This window comes from Octopus bimaculoides, chromosome 1, assembly GCF_046866305.1.
Source record: "Octopus bimaculoides isolate indiv1 chromosome 1, ASM4686630v1, whole genome shotgun sequence".
NCBI lineage: Eukaryota > Metazoa > Mollusca > Cephalopoda > Octopoda > Octopodidae > Octopus > Octopus bimaculoides.
This window is the reverse complement of record NC_142928.1, coordinates 93,231,317-93,247,274: the sequence shown is the minus strand read 5'-3', so window position 1 is coordinate 93,247,274 and position 15,958 is coordinate 93,231,317. Positions and strand designations below refer to the sequence as shown.

The 15,958-nt window shown below is 33.9% G+C and overlaps 1 protein-coding gene across 1 annotated transcript in view; it reads left to right on the top strand.

Annotated features, from left to right (window-relative positions):
• The first annotated feature begins 3,107 nt into the window (after window positions 1-3,107).
• LOC128247902 (uncharacterized) overlaps window positions 3,108-15,958 on the top strand; it is a 165,681-nt gene continuing 152,830 nt past the window's right edge. Inside the window, exons 1-2 of the mRNA XM_089354006.1 lie at window positions 3,108-3,249; window positions 3,549-3,844. The gene's annotated coding sequence lies outside the window, so the exon portion shown is untranslated. The remainder of the gene's footprint in view (window positions 3,250-3,548; window positions 3,845-15,958) is intronic.

Genomic DNA, 15,958 nt, shown 5'->3' with positions numbered 1-15,958 from the left:
CAGGGTACTGTCTGTGCGCATGTGTGTGTGTGTTTGTCCGTGTGTGTGTATGTCTATTTGTGAGCATGTGTATGTGTGTATGTATGTGTTGTGTTGGTCAGGGTGGTGTGTGCGTGCATGTGAGTGTAAGTGTGTGTGTGTGTGTGTATGTGTTTCTTTGAGTGTGTTTTGTAATTGTCAAAGCAGTGTGTGTAAGTGTGTGCACGTACGTGTTTATGTATGTGTGCATGTGAGTGTGTGTCTGTGTGTGTTTGTTGTGATTGCTAGAATCGTATCGCATGTGTATGTGCGTTTGTGCTCGAGAGTGGGGATATTGTGTTTATGCGAGTGTGTATGGATGTATCTGTGTGTGGGAGGTTGCGTTGTATTTGTACGTGTGCTTGTACATCTGTGTGTGTTTCCGTGTGTGTTTGTTGTGGATGTATACCTGAGGAGTAGAGGTCGGGGTATTGTGTTTATGTGTCGGCAGAGTGTTTGAGATGTTAGAGTAATTTATTTTACTACCAATTTTGAACACTTTTATGTAAACCGTATAAACACACAGCCCCTTTCAACATTTTCTTATCATTGTCAAACACTCTATCACTGTATATTAATACATCTATGTTAACAATTTTTCAATACCACAAAGGCTACACAAAGCCTTACATTTTACTTTTGAAAATCTTTTGTTTTAAAATGTGAAACTGGTCAAGTCAATAAACATCTTTAAAAGACCTCTGCAATTTCAAATCCTCTTCCCAATATATATATATATATATATATATATATATATATATATATATATATATATATATATATATATATATATATATATATATACATACACGCACACATATATATTTAAACTATAATGATAAACATAATTATAAATGAGGCCACTGCAGGAACAGCGCCTGTACGCTTGAAATAGACTTCAAACGTCTACAAACCACTTAAATTGACCCTTCGTTTACCACAACGCTGTATACGAGGAAAATGAACAACAAAAAGATTTAATATCCTTATAAATATTTTGTTCTCCATTTTCTTCGCAAAGAGCCTCATGATAAACGAAGGGTTAATTTAAGTGGTTTGTAGACGTTTGACGTCTATTTCGAGCGCACAGGCGCTCTCACGCTAGCGTCGTTATTTATAATTATATATTTATAATTATACTTTGAATATCAATTTAACCTATATGGATTTTTGTGCACCGGCCATTGATAAATCATTAATTAATTACTAACCTAATTATGTATTATATAATGTATGTAAGTATATATATATATATATATATATATATATATATATATATATATATATATATATATATACACACACACACACACATATGTATACATATAAATACACACACACACACACACACACACACACACACATATATATATATGTAAACAATGTGGAACACACATAGAGATTTTGCTAGATTGTGGGTAGGCTACGCTTACAGGCATAAAAGAGTATGTTCTGTTCAATGTGTCTGGTGTTCAAACACTGGGAAATCGTAGACAAGTGCAGTAACTCGCATCAGTTTCCATTTAGGAGTAACTGACATTGCTGTTTCTTCATTTTTGTGATTTCTCCATACGATGTATCTGAAACGATGCCAGCTAAGTCGCTATCCATGGCTGTATACAAAAGTGTGTGCAAAACATCTGCTGGTATGTCCCAACGTTTCAGGAGTGATAGACCTCGATATTTCGTCATTTTTCTGACTTGTCAATACCACATTCTCGAAAGTAACTGTTTTTACCTCATATTTGAATTTTTCCCGTGGCATGAAACTTTGGGGCATACCATCAGATGGTTCTTACACTATTTTGCCCATAGTCATAGTAAGCGATTTAGCTTAAATCGCATCTGTAGTCATTTGCAGATCTTAGTCACTCAAAACGTTACTAACATGTTTTTCAATAATCATTGCCGAGGTGTGGACTGCATTTTGAAAAGTCAGATGGTCGTCGACACTATACCTCGCCTTCCTTATCCTCTTCTCCTTTTCCTTCCACTCCTCCTCCACCTCCTCCTTTTCATCATCATCAAGAACACTACCAGCAAACCACAGCCGTCAAAAGTATTCTCGCCGTCCCCCAAGTATATAACACTATCATGTCATTAACATGTTTGCCATGGCCATTAACGTAACTATTGCAATCATCATGTTAACCAACATCACAATAAACCAACATTTACCATTAAAATAATAACAACCGTTAGAGCAGTCATCAAAAATTTATCACCTCCAACTCTATCATCATTATTATCATCCCAATGAACATCATTGTAGTTTTTATCATCTTCATCATTACCACTCTATTTCAACACCGCGATATCGCCATCATCATTCTCATCAATACCATTGCCATCAGTGCTACATCAGTCATCACCATCACTAACTTCCATATCATCGTCGTCGTTGTCATCATCATCATCATCATCATCATCATCATCACCTTGTTATTATTAACACTAACTGCTGTCGGCATTACACTTATCCTCTTTACTTAATCGATTCTCTGACGTAATCTTTACTTGCAGTCTTCAATTCTAGAAGACTTATCTCATTGAGTAAAATAATTATAATTTCTCATCGCCTTTGCTAAAATTCTTTTCTTTTTTTTATTCCCACTGCTCCCCTACCACAGTATTTAATTTCCCATGCTGCTCTTTTGTTAGACTCTGTTATTCGTAACAGCCTTATCTTGTCTGTGAACTACAAATATTTTGCTTCCCCCTGCTATTTTCAACAGGCAGCAATATTTCGTTGGTCACCTGTTAATTTTATCTTCTTTCTATCTGGACTTGTCAAGAACTATACAGTAGTCACTCGACTACCACGAGTGTTGCTTTCCACGAAGTAGAAGCAGTATTGTATATTTTCATTTTTAGTTTTATAATTAGTATATATTTATTTTAATATAAATGCAAAGCGACACCGCACACTCGCCTCCAGAGTTTCGTCTTCCATACAGTATGTGCGATTCTTTGTTTACGGTGCATTACGTATTTTGTTCTAATATATATTTAATTAATGTGTTATGTACTGCAATACTGTACTGTATTTGTACTTATTAATTTATCAATTTATTTTAGGCGTGAAAATGAATATTTTACCACAGAAATAATTAAAATATAGAAAATATAAATACCTATCGACAGCAGAAACTCGCTATATACAAAGGAGGCCACGATATAAATTTACATATATTAGCCAGAAAAATCCGTGATGTACTAAGAGCGCGATAGGTGAGTGACTATTGTATTCATATCATGTCTTCTCTTAACCATCCCTTCTATTTGACTGTTCTCTCTTCTTCCACGCAGCAGTTCTTCACTAACCCACTCTGTTCTTTTATATTTTTAAACACAAATTCCAAGAAAAAACACACACATATACACATACATTCACATACTTCCCTTGTAAACGCACACCCATACACACATATACTCACACAGATTTGAAACGCTGTTTGATTTTTTTTGTTTGTTTCTTGATAATACAAATTAATATACCTCTGAATGTTATCTAATTGTTGTATGTTTAGATGTGATATCGATCATCGCTTGTTACTGAAAGAACGCTGGTGAACGTACCGGCCGCCTCGGAGGAACCGTGCGGGCCGAAACGACCGGAAGGTGGACGCCCTACCGCAACGGAAGGGCAGGCAATTTTCCTCTGTCTGCTAGCAGTAGCGAAGGGTTTCTTTGGTGGACCAGGTTGAAAGGACTGAAGACAGCCTTTTCTCTTCGGCCAATCCTTCATCAACTTTTTCAAATTTCATTTGGAGAGGAAGATGAGAGTGGAGAGAGAAGTGTTGCCTCCCAGTACATTTGCTAAAAGGTAGGTGAATGTAGCGAAAATACTCTAAAAATGCGCCTGTTGGCTAGTGAATCTGAGAAGGAGAAGGGTGCTCTTTCTGGATGCCCTCGAAACATCGAGTTGTTCAGGATTAGTGGAACACATGAGCCAACTCCATGTGGTTACTCCCCACCTCCTATATGGGGAACTTATTGAGAGGAATTCTTTGAGGTTTGGATAATTCACCTTTGGAAACATATATGTGTTTCATTCAGCATCCTTAAACAACCCCTATTCAGGGACCTTTTGAGCGGGATAGGCTACTCGACCTGAAGAAAATTCTAACTGGGCTCAACGTACAAGATCATGCCCTGTTTATCTTTATATGAGATCACCATGTCGCGCACATATGGTTGTGATGCACGAGCCTGGTGTACCCTTATCGGATGGGTAGTCATAATGGTTATACTGGGTTTCAGATATTTTACCAAAGCGTCACTTTGATGGCAAGCACTGCTTTCTCACTCAAATGATAATAATAAATAATAATAATAATAATAATAATAATAATAATAATAATAATAATAATAATAATAATAATAATAATTATTATTATTATTATTATTATTATTCTTATTATTACTATCTTGTTTTTTCCCTCTAATTATTATGTTCTGCATTATATTTAGTGTTACTAACGTTTCCGTTTTATCAGTTATTCCACCATTTCCATGTTTTAAAGAATTTTCTCGTTATAATTTCCTCCATATATATGCAATATAAACCGATTAATTGTCCCTTTCAATGTAAGAGCGTACGTTTTGAGGGAAGTCCGATGAAGTGTGTCTCCATTCTAATCAATCCTAAATATTACCAAACATCAAATTGATATCAGGTGTCAAAATAAGTGTGGCTAATACTAAAGAAATGCTAATTCATTCCTCCTCCTATTATTTAGGTTATGTGTTACTCTTCGTAGAAAGCTCCCTTTGATTTTACTGGTTATGTAATCGGAATATATGTATCAGAAAACTTGCATTGTTTTCTGTGAAACATTATTTTGAGAGCGTAATTGGCCAAGAGTATCGATTGAGCACTGCACTAGAAATACAGTGAAATTTGCCTTGGTACATGCCTCAATGGTTAGAGTGTCAGGCCCGCAATCATGAGGTAGTGAGTTCAATTTCTGGACCAGGATGTGTGTTGTGCTTTTAAGCAAGGCATGTTATTTCATGTTGCTCTAGTTCACTCAGCTGTAGAAATGAGTCACGACGTCACTGGTACCAAGCTCTATCGGCTTTGCCTTACCCTTAGATAACATCGACAGCATGGAGAGAAGAGGCATGGGTGACTCTTGGTCTTCCATAAACAACCTTGCCCGAACTTGTGTCTCGGAATGGAACTTTTTAGATGTAATCTCATGGTCATTCATGACCGAAGATTGTCTTTACTCTTTACCCTTTACTCTATCATGTCATACTATATCTCAACAATTATTAAGCTTGCCGTGTGCGAGATTGGTCCCCGTCTCCATTTAGGAGGCCCACCTCTATGTATATATACAACTATTTTATTAATAAAGCTGCAAAGACAAAAAAACAAACTGTCACTCAACCGACGAAAGGGAACGTGAAACTTTGAGTAATAGTTTTTGTCATGTCAGACAGAGACAGGCAGAAACAAGGAAAATGTTCCTTGTATTTGAATACTATGCAATTATTATTTTTAGAAACTTTTCTTTTAACTTTTCCCAAATTTATTGGTTTTCCATACTTACAGTTGAAAAAGTTTCAATGACTGAAACCTGTACTGAAATGTTTTTTACAAAATTATTTTAGCATTTTCTACCTAGACTTTTTTCCATATATATATATATATATATATATATATATATTTATATATATATATATATATATATAAATATCGCCATCCGATAGAGAAAAAATTTGTAGTTTGGAATCAGTAGTTTTTTTACTGCTATTTCTAAATTTTCAGTATGTTGGAGAAGCAACTCATGCTAATCCCTGTATATTTATGATTATATATATATATATATATATATATATATATATATATATATATAATGATATATTTGAGTATATACATACATATATACGAAATACGTAAATATGTGCATATCCATAAACCAATATATAAATAAATATGGACATGCATGTATATTTGCATGTATGTATGTATTTACGTATGCATGTATGTGCATATATATGTGTAGGTGAGGATATGTGCCTATATAAGTGTGTGTGTGTGTGATACTATGTATGATGTGAATTTAAGCTGAATTCGCGTTTCATGTTTTACAATTCCTGAAGTTGAACCCAATCAAATACACGATATTTTTACACGGCATCTCTTCACACATAATTTAACTCATATCTGTATACTACTTTCTTTACAGAGATGTAATTAGAGAGTATTATGCATGGAATAGCTGATAATATATCGTTCATTATTCGGCTTCTTTCATCCGAATCTGAATTTCATATCCACATCAATTGCAATCCGAACATATATGTTCCTGTTGAATCATGCTCACTATTATGCTATTTTTTCATACCTAAATTTCGACCTTGTTATTATACAAAGAAGCACGATTGTGTATTTCTCACACTAAATGTTATAAAGAAATCCTATATTTCCAGCATCAACTTGATGCTATATTTTTCATGCGTAACAGATTTCCAACAGATCCGGTAATAATTAGTTACTTCTCTGAATGAAATACAAGTACATCAATTGGAGTAATATATACATGTTACGCATGTAATACCAATGGAAGAAAATGAATGCCTTATCTACTTTTTAATACGCTTCTTATCACTCTTTGATGTCAAATAGAATATATATATACATATATATATATATATATATATATATATATATATATATATATATATATATATATATATATATATCCGTACATATGCGTAATCACAGATGCACGTACGCGTTTATATATATATATATATATATATGTATATTCTATATTAATTATATAAATGTAACGTAACCTGAAACATGCAATAGCGTCCTCAGAATCAAGCATCCATACATGTGTTTATAGAACGATAAAATATCACCACGCGCATGCGTATATAATATCAATACAAATGGCCATTGAGATTTTTCCTCTTCAAAATATATACATACAGGTATATATAAAGCTAAATCTGCGTTTTTGTTCACATATACGCGTGTATGTGTGCGTGCGTGAGAGAGAGAGAGAGAGAGGTGGGAGAGAGAGAGTGACACAGAGAAGAAATTTTTGATAATATACATTATAATTGTATATTTAGTTTTCCTCTGAGAATTAAACCGGTAAATTATCTCAGGAGTGTTTCAGTACTCCCCGATGAAATTGATAATTCTTGGACATATCTGGCCTTCCTTCAGTTACAATTGCGATCGTATACTTCACATTACGACTTCCCTAAATAACAATTTGAAAATATCATTACGTATGGGATGACCTGCTTTTTTGACTCAACTCCCTGCTTCATGCCAAGACCCAAAAGAGTTGTTATAAACTCCAAGGGTTTCCTGGCCTAATATTTCGAATTAATTCCGGATAAACGACCCATAGGTCTCTGAAAATAGTAACTCTTTACTCGAATATGTTATAATGCCAAAAGAATAATTGTAATATAAACATAATTAAATTTATTTTCCTGATGGTGATATTAAGTTAGCCATAACCTTGGGCCAATTGTAGAGAAAACTTTTCTAAGTATTCTAATTACTCTAAAGAGGTTAAGATGACAGAGTTGGGCACACATTTCTGCCTTACTTGACATCAGCATATGCGTATATATGTTCTAGTATATGTCTGTGTGTAGAGATACAAATAGTTCCTAAAGATATATATAAAGTATATATAAAATATGTATAATAGTTTCTAAAGATATATATGAAGTATATATAAAATATGTATAATAGTTTCTAAAGATATATATAAAGTATATATAAAGATATATATATAATAGTTTCTAAAGATATACATAAAGTATATATATAAAGATACAAATAGTTTCTAAAGATATATATAAAATATATATTCATTTATGTATTATTGTCTGTGAGCGTGGGTATTTCTGGGTGTGCCTTCGCCACCCCATATACGCACACAACCACATTTATTGAACATCTCAAAACCCATCCATTCTTTTCAAGTACACTAAAAATAATACATTATTTTCATGTTCGTTTCTCTCTTCCCTTATCCACTATTCCTTTCAACCGGAATTTATATTATTTCTCTTCCCTCCAAGACATAATTTACTGTTCATCCTAAGTAAATATAGATACAAAACCTTTAGTTACTTCTTTGTTGTTAAGTAGTCTCTGAAATTATTGATTAATACGGCTATGGTTTAAATCTCTAAAATCCTATATTGGATTTTATAATCTTACTAAATAGTTTCATAAAGAAATGATAATCTTTAATTTGCAAATGTTACATTTAGTAGGCTCATCGGAATCCACACAAATGCATGCGTACACTCACGAATGCATGCATACACTCACGAATGCATGCATACACTCACGAATGCATGCACAAAATAACTATTCCAACAAATAAGATCATTAATATATACTTGCATTCTACATTAAATACTGTCCCACTGTACTCCTTACACACATACTTACATATTTTCACCAAAAATCAGCAACGCTATAGATTACGTTTAATACTGAAAATGGGAACGGAAAAGCATATATTAGCCATTATGCGCCATCTCATCTAAACACGCATAACCCAAAAATACATTCGCTATTAACCTATACATTTCCTTCTTGTCTATCATACCTATTAATCTCAGAGCGTATCAGTCTGAAGATTCTTAGTCTGAAATTAAATCAGTGATTATTATACGTTTTGTGATCGCATACGCGTCCACAAATCCACACACTCACTCACGCATTCACTTGAGCACTCACAAAAATAAACGATAATAAACCTACACATATATAACCCCATTGTAAAATCTCTCTGCTTTTAATTGTCCTAGTGCAAATATGTTATGTTTTTTAAAGGAGTTGAAATGTAATACCTACCGAGTCGGAAATGAGAAGTCATTTTGAGTGCTATGATATATATCCTATAATTGGCCATTGTGCATCAAAACTATAAGATATAAAAAATATCTAGGTGTAATTAAGTAAAGATCCGTTCTCTAAGAGATACATAACTTGGCACTCATTCAAATGTGTTACGTTCAGCCAAAGGTCGTGTATTCTTACATTTATTGGCAAATTTATACAAGCAGATGATTAATCGTGTATATATCTATACATATACACACTCACAGTGTAGTGCATACGCTGCCTAAACAAACATCTGAGCCAATTGTGAGCCAACTGCCGATAAAACTAAGCTTTATATTTGTTAGACATATGTGCATGAATATTTCTCTGTTCCTTTCTGTTGAAGAGCGTATGCTCGAAATATAAAAGACTTTCTCACTTCCCGAGCATTAAACTAATACATATGTTTGTTGTTTACGCAGCCGCCTTCGTCTTTTGTTTTGTTATTTGCTTTCGTAAATTCCAACAATATATATATATATATATATATATATATATATATATATATATATATATATATATATATATATATATATATATATATATATACATATATATATACATATGTGTGTGTGTCTGTGTGCAGGTGTGTCCGCGTGTCCGCGTGTGTCTCTATGTTTCTGGGTGCATATTTTGCATATGTGCATATTTATAAACTCAGACGTGCACGAACCTTCTGGCATAAGATAATTAAGGAACTACGTAATTTAAGGTGAACGCAGTTTCTTGAAAAATCCAAGAGAGGCAACCACTAACATTTCCGTACATGTTGCCTCTCGTGATAACTATATGCATTTATTTATTTATTTATTCATTTATTTATTTCGCAATCCTTAACACGTAGCCTACGTACACAATAAAATAATCAGTATATACAACAGATAGCAACCAGAGCCGCTAATACTAAATTGAACAAAGAGTTGTGGCAACAGGTATTACTCCTCTTTTGCCGAACGTCACTTTGCCGCCGCCACAAAGTAATTTCTCCCTCATGTGTGAAGTTTTTGGTGAGTGTATTTACGTGTTGCTGCACTTTATGAAATATAAAGCACTACTGTACCTCAATTGGTAATCCGTCTGCAAGTACTGAACACATAGTGCACTCCACATCCCCTTTCGAAAAATACCTCTCTAGAAATGAACACATCCACTGCAATAATGTGCTTAGTTGTCAATTTTCTTATGAACTACGGATATTTATATATTTTGATATTGCCTTGTATAGCATATACACTGAATGAAACTATGGAACTCTGCTGGAAACATATACCCGCAAATCAACAGTAGCATTATATAAAAGAACACTGTCACATCTATTACGTTGCACTCGGGTGCAATGAATGCACTCTGAAAATCTGAAGACGTATGAGGTCTTTCTAATTAACTGACGATACAAATTCTATCATCAATAGACTCGTACACTGGGAAGCTGATTAGTTATTTTAAGGGTGTGCGAGTAATTTCTCATCGATCAATTCATCATGTCAAGTCTTAAAAGTCGAAATTTCCCCATGTTATTAATGAACGCTTTCGTACTTGATTGATTTGTGAAATAAGGAAAATTACCTTGGAAACAAAAAGAAAACAAGTCCGTGAAAATCTTAAAGCAACACACTTGCTTTTAAAATATTCTTCTTCTTCATTCAGTATGTTTCCTTTATTTTACTGAACATATCAGTTAAAATATCTACCTACAATGGTACGTATATAATATAAAATGTTATATGGATCATGCTCTGAAACACGAAATCACGTTTTGTTTATCCATTTTCGATGAGTATATATGTAAAAAAAACAGGTATGCAATTCTCTAAGCAGAAGAATAATTTTATCAAACAAATACATGCATAGTGAACATAATTCATCGAGATTTATTTAAAAAGAAAACGCCTAATTTTGAAATATCTGTAATTTTTTTTCATAACTACGTCTCAGGTGAATCTATCGATCAGCGCTGTCAAATATTGGCGGGTATGAAGCACTCTTTTAAATGAAAGTAGGTGTAATAAGATGTGACGTAGTAATGCAGTTATTTTTCCTACTGCTATTGTCGTTCCTATAACTGAATCTTTCGATAAACTATTGTGATATCTGCATATAATAATGTACTTTCCTATCATTATTTGATTGAAGAATTTATATAATAATCTTCATGTTTGTTCACCTATTATACATTAGTTAGTTAGAGAGGTGGATATGGAGTAAGAATGAGATAGAGAGAGAGGGGGGGGGAAGAGGGATGAGTAAAGAAAGAACAGAGGAAGAAGAGACAGGTGATTAATATCAATACGTTTAGGCTAACTGAGAGCTGAGGTAGAGGCGAAGAACGAGAGAAAAGGACGGCGAGAGAAAAAGCAGGAGAGAAAAGTGTTAGCGACGTGCGGTAGGATGGAGGAGTACTTATTACGTGGTGAAAATTTAGCCGAAAGGAAAGGTGGATAGACACATAGAAAGATTGAGTGTGAGAGAGAGAGTGAGGCAGGAAGAGAGAGAGAGAGAGAGAGAGAGAGAGAGAGAGAGAGAGAGAGACAGACAGACAGACAGACAGACAGAGAGACAGACATACAGACAGACAGAAAGAAAGAGAGAGAGATAGAGAGAGACAGAAAGAAAGAGAGAGACAGACAGAAAGAAAGAGAGAGAGAGAGAGAGAGAGAGAGAGAGAGAGAGGCATATAACGGTGGTGGTGTATTGATATTGAAAAGTACTTTTTTTATTGAACTAATTTTTTTATAGCGACCATCTCATATTCATAAGTGCTATTATTTATCGTTGGCTCGCTTTAAAAAGTTGATATTTGTTTCTGAGGGCTAATTTAGACTCTGTATTCACAAGCTTACTGAGAAAGGATACACAAATACAGAGTACAGATACACAAATACAGAGCGAGAAGATATAATAAAATGAAGAAGACAACACCGACGGAGAAGTGAGGAAAGGAATGTTGACGAGCGTCAATAATATTTAAAGAAAGCTTAACTGTAAATACTATAAAAATACAAATCATCTTTTCTTTCTTAAATAGGTCCTCTTAAATTTTCCATTCCATGGCATTTACACGGGTCCTACATGTAGTATATAAATAGAATTATTTCTAAATCCATGAATATGGGTTGAAATTTCATACAAAATAACCTCGAAAGCTGCTATTGAAAACCAACCGTATGCATTCCACTCTATCCTATATTGTTTGTTCTATGTCTAAGGTAAATTCATATGAATTGTAAAAAAAAAATAATAATATACTAAGATTTTTGCGTACTCTCTCTCTCTTTCTCTTTTTCACTCACACACGCACACGCGAGCGTACATCTGCCTGCACAAAAGTACATGCGCCTGCACAATCACAAGCAGACAATCGTTCATATCAATGAGAGATATAACCCCAACATATCAGCACGGAAAGTTTTGTTTCGTTTGTCTTTATATACATCGCTTAAATTATACACCCGGATGCATAAGCCTGATTCTTTTATTTGCATATATAGAAATCCACTTGAAACATTTTAAAAGTCCATCAAGTTTAAGATAAGTGTCGGTTGGGATTTAGTTATTGCATATTTATTTTTTTATAAAAATTGTATTGAAATGGTTTGTCTAAGAAAGCTTGCTTCCTTATGGAATATAAGGAATAATTAGATAAATGATGAATAGGTATATGATTTCGAATTGCAAACTGGCCATTTTTTCTTGATTCTTTCATACAGGAAATACTAAAGGTCTACAAGACTAATCATTTTATAATGGATTTAAAATTTTGGCAAAAGGCCGACAATTTTGGAGAAAGTGTAAATCGATTGCATCGATCCTCGTACTCATCTGGTACTTATTATTTCAACCCCGGAAGGATGAAAGGCAAAGTCGACCCCAATGGAATTTGAACTCAGAACGTAAAGACGTACGAAATGCCGCTAAGGTTTAATATATCTATATAACCTAAATATTGTGACACGATTAGAAAATACGCCAGCAGATAATCGTTGTTATTGATATAAAATGGCGCAGGAGCATTTACAATCTTGACAACAAAAATATATACTTCTTCTATATGTACAAATAAATTTCGATTTACAAGAAACTAGATTTTTTAAACTTTTAGTATAAGCTTCTTTGGCAATAATCAAGGTTAAACTAACTCGCTCCAACACAACAGTCACAAGGAGTAAATTTAGCATCATCCCATACCACTAAGAATATGACACACCTTCCATACTTCAAAGTTTTATGATTAAGAAGTGCGGTGGATTGAGAAGTGAAAAATCCACTCGAGACCAGTTGGAATGGATGACTTCTTTCACTATTCCAATGTATTACCAGATATTCATTCCTAACACCATGTGTCATGTTAAGTATAATATCAATTAAATAGACACCACGTATTGACAAATAATACGTGTTTTCCTGAAACCAGAATGATCGAAGGCTAAGTCAAACAGAGGACGATTTTAATTGAAAACTTTAATCGACGCAATAGCGTCTTCTGATGCGTTAAGGATTCCATCATTCATTGCACACTTTCCGATTATAATTAATGAACCAGTGAGATATTCTGCATGTGATAATTGCCGATAGACGTAGCAGGCTAATCAATTTTGAATGGCACTTTGTCATCTCACAGAAAAACGGACGTTCGATTAGGTAGACTGAGATAAACTATCTAGTAAGACGGTAATAGGAACGTTCTATTTATTATAGTGGCAGTAAATTAGAACTGACACAAGATTAAATAACATCTTATTAATTAAAAGGGATATTGTTAAGAAGTATGAAGTTTATTCATAGTTTCAAACACATAATATGTGTAACTTACATATTCTTTGCTAAGTAATAGAAAACGATATATTTTATGAAATTAAATCAAACCTAATGACTTTCACTTGTATGTTTATGCGTGCGCATGCGTGTGTATAGTTACATATACATGGCTCACGAACTAAATTTGACATTTTGCATGAAAGGAAAAGAAAACACAAGATCTCATTCAAAAGAAATGGCCTCAAGACTGCCACGGAGTCAGGCTCCAAAATTAAATCATAGATTCCAGCAGCTTCGCATATTCGCCTAAATTGAACCTAAGCTCTGTAGGGTGCTATGGCGTCACTCTTACGGGGTGGGCATCCGAATACCATCACAATTTGGAAGAACACATGACTGAGCGATAACAGTTTGCTCAAAGTAACCGCTCTCAACTTCCACCACAACTGAAAGACGGCAACAGAATGAGGTGTCTTAACAGAAAATTTGTTTTGATAACATAGTCTTCTCTGTGTGTGAACTAGAGAACGTAAAAACGTACGCAAACTCACCCACTTCAGACATAGCTGGTGTTGTTTATGTGGAGGCAACTATTTCCGTTTAAAAATATGTCTCTTTACGCTTGTTTGTTTGTTTTTTTTTGTCTACTAAAGTAACCAAGACTCCATATTTACCTCCATCATTAAAATGTATATATGCTTCTGTGCAGCAGGCATAGTGTGTCACCTATATAGCCAATCGCAATATAAATAGTTTGGACTAGCTGCAGTTGACTTTGCATCGACCTTAAACTCCCCTAAAATGCAATTTATTGTCTTCTATTATCAATGAATGTATGTATGTATATATATATATATATATATATATATATATATATATATATATATATATATATATATATATATATATATATATATATAGTGACAGGAAGGAAAGAATTTCGATTGTCCCCTAAATTTCTTATATATATATATATATATATATATATATATATAGAGAGAGAGAGAGAGAGAGAGAGAGAGAGAGAGAGAGAGAGTGTGTGTGTGTGTGTGTGTGAGAGAGAGAGAGAGAGAGGGAGAAAGAGAGAGAGAGAGAGAGAGAGAGAGAAAGAGAGAGAGAAAGAGAGAGAGAAAGAGAGAGAGAAAGAGAGCGAAGTGTAGGAGAGAAACACTGGCAGATCGAAGCAGGAGAGTGAGTTGAGGGAATTGAAGGAAAAGGAAATTTCGAAATAGCTTTCTTCAGTGAACAGAATCAGGTTCCTTTTCGAATATGAATAATAATATGCTTATATCAGTCATTTTTGACACGTTCTTCGTAAACCCCAACATCCATAATCTATATTAGAGCTTGCATATGACAGAATATAAACAACTAGAAACGACGAAGTTCAAAGATATTAAACGAATGTAATGTTCCGAGTATTGATTCTCGAATAGATTCCAATTTGGGAACGTTTTATTGGTAGCAATAAGGAACATAAAGTTACAGATGTGGATGTATGCACAGAATATGCGTATTCCGATAAAAGTGGCTGTGTAAACGTTGTATTTGAAAGACGGTAGGGGAGCGTAAGTATCATTGCACGCATCGTAGACATTATATTTACAGCACATATTTCATAATCCAAATGCTAACCAATTATCTATAAATGTGTTGGGATATAAACATGCATACGTTTATACATACATACATAAATACATGCGTATATTACACACGCACACATATACGCGCAAGCAAATACACGCATCTATAAGCACTTAGCTATACATTCATACATACAAACACATACACACATATATGTACATATAGGGAACGATGTCTTATATTATATAATCCAAGTTAACCTGAAACAGACTGCTTAGGCATGTTTACATTGCTCTTGTATGATGGTCCTTTCAAAATGGTCTGACCGAAAGCCATTAAAATTAATATATTTTCATAAGAAACGCTAACTGCTGCTGGCAACACTCCTATAATAATATAACGTCAAGTATCCAAATTATTGTTCAACAAGATGGAAAGGTTTATTGCAGTTATTAATAGCAAATCGCAATTCGCAAATCCACAGAGGTACATTCACATACATACTTAGAAAGAATAATTTATTATGAACGACGGCTTATCGATGTAGGAGCCTACAGTTTTGTATAGTTTCGCTATAAATGCTTAATAAAAACCAAATCAAGTATATTTTGATAAATCTGATTCCAATATATTAAGTAGCATATTGGTAATTGAATCGTATGTTTAGAATTATAATATCTGGTGTGACTTTCCAGCTTGGAATTAAGGCTTTTT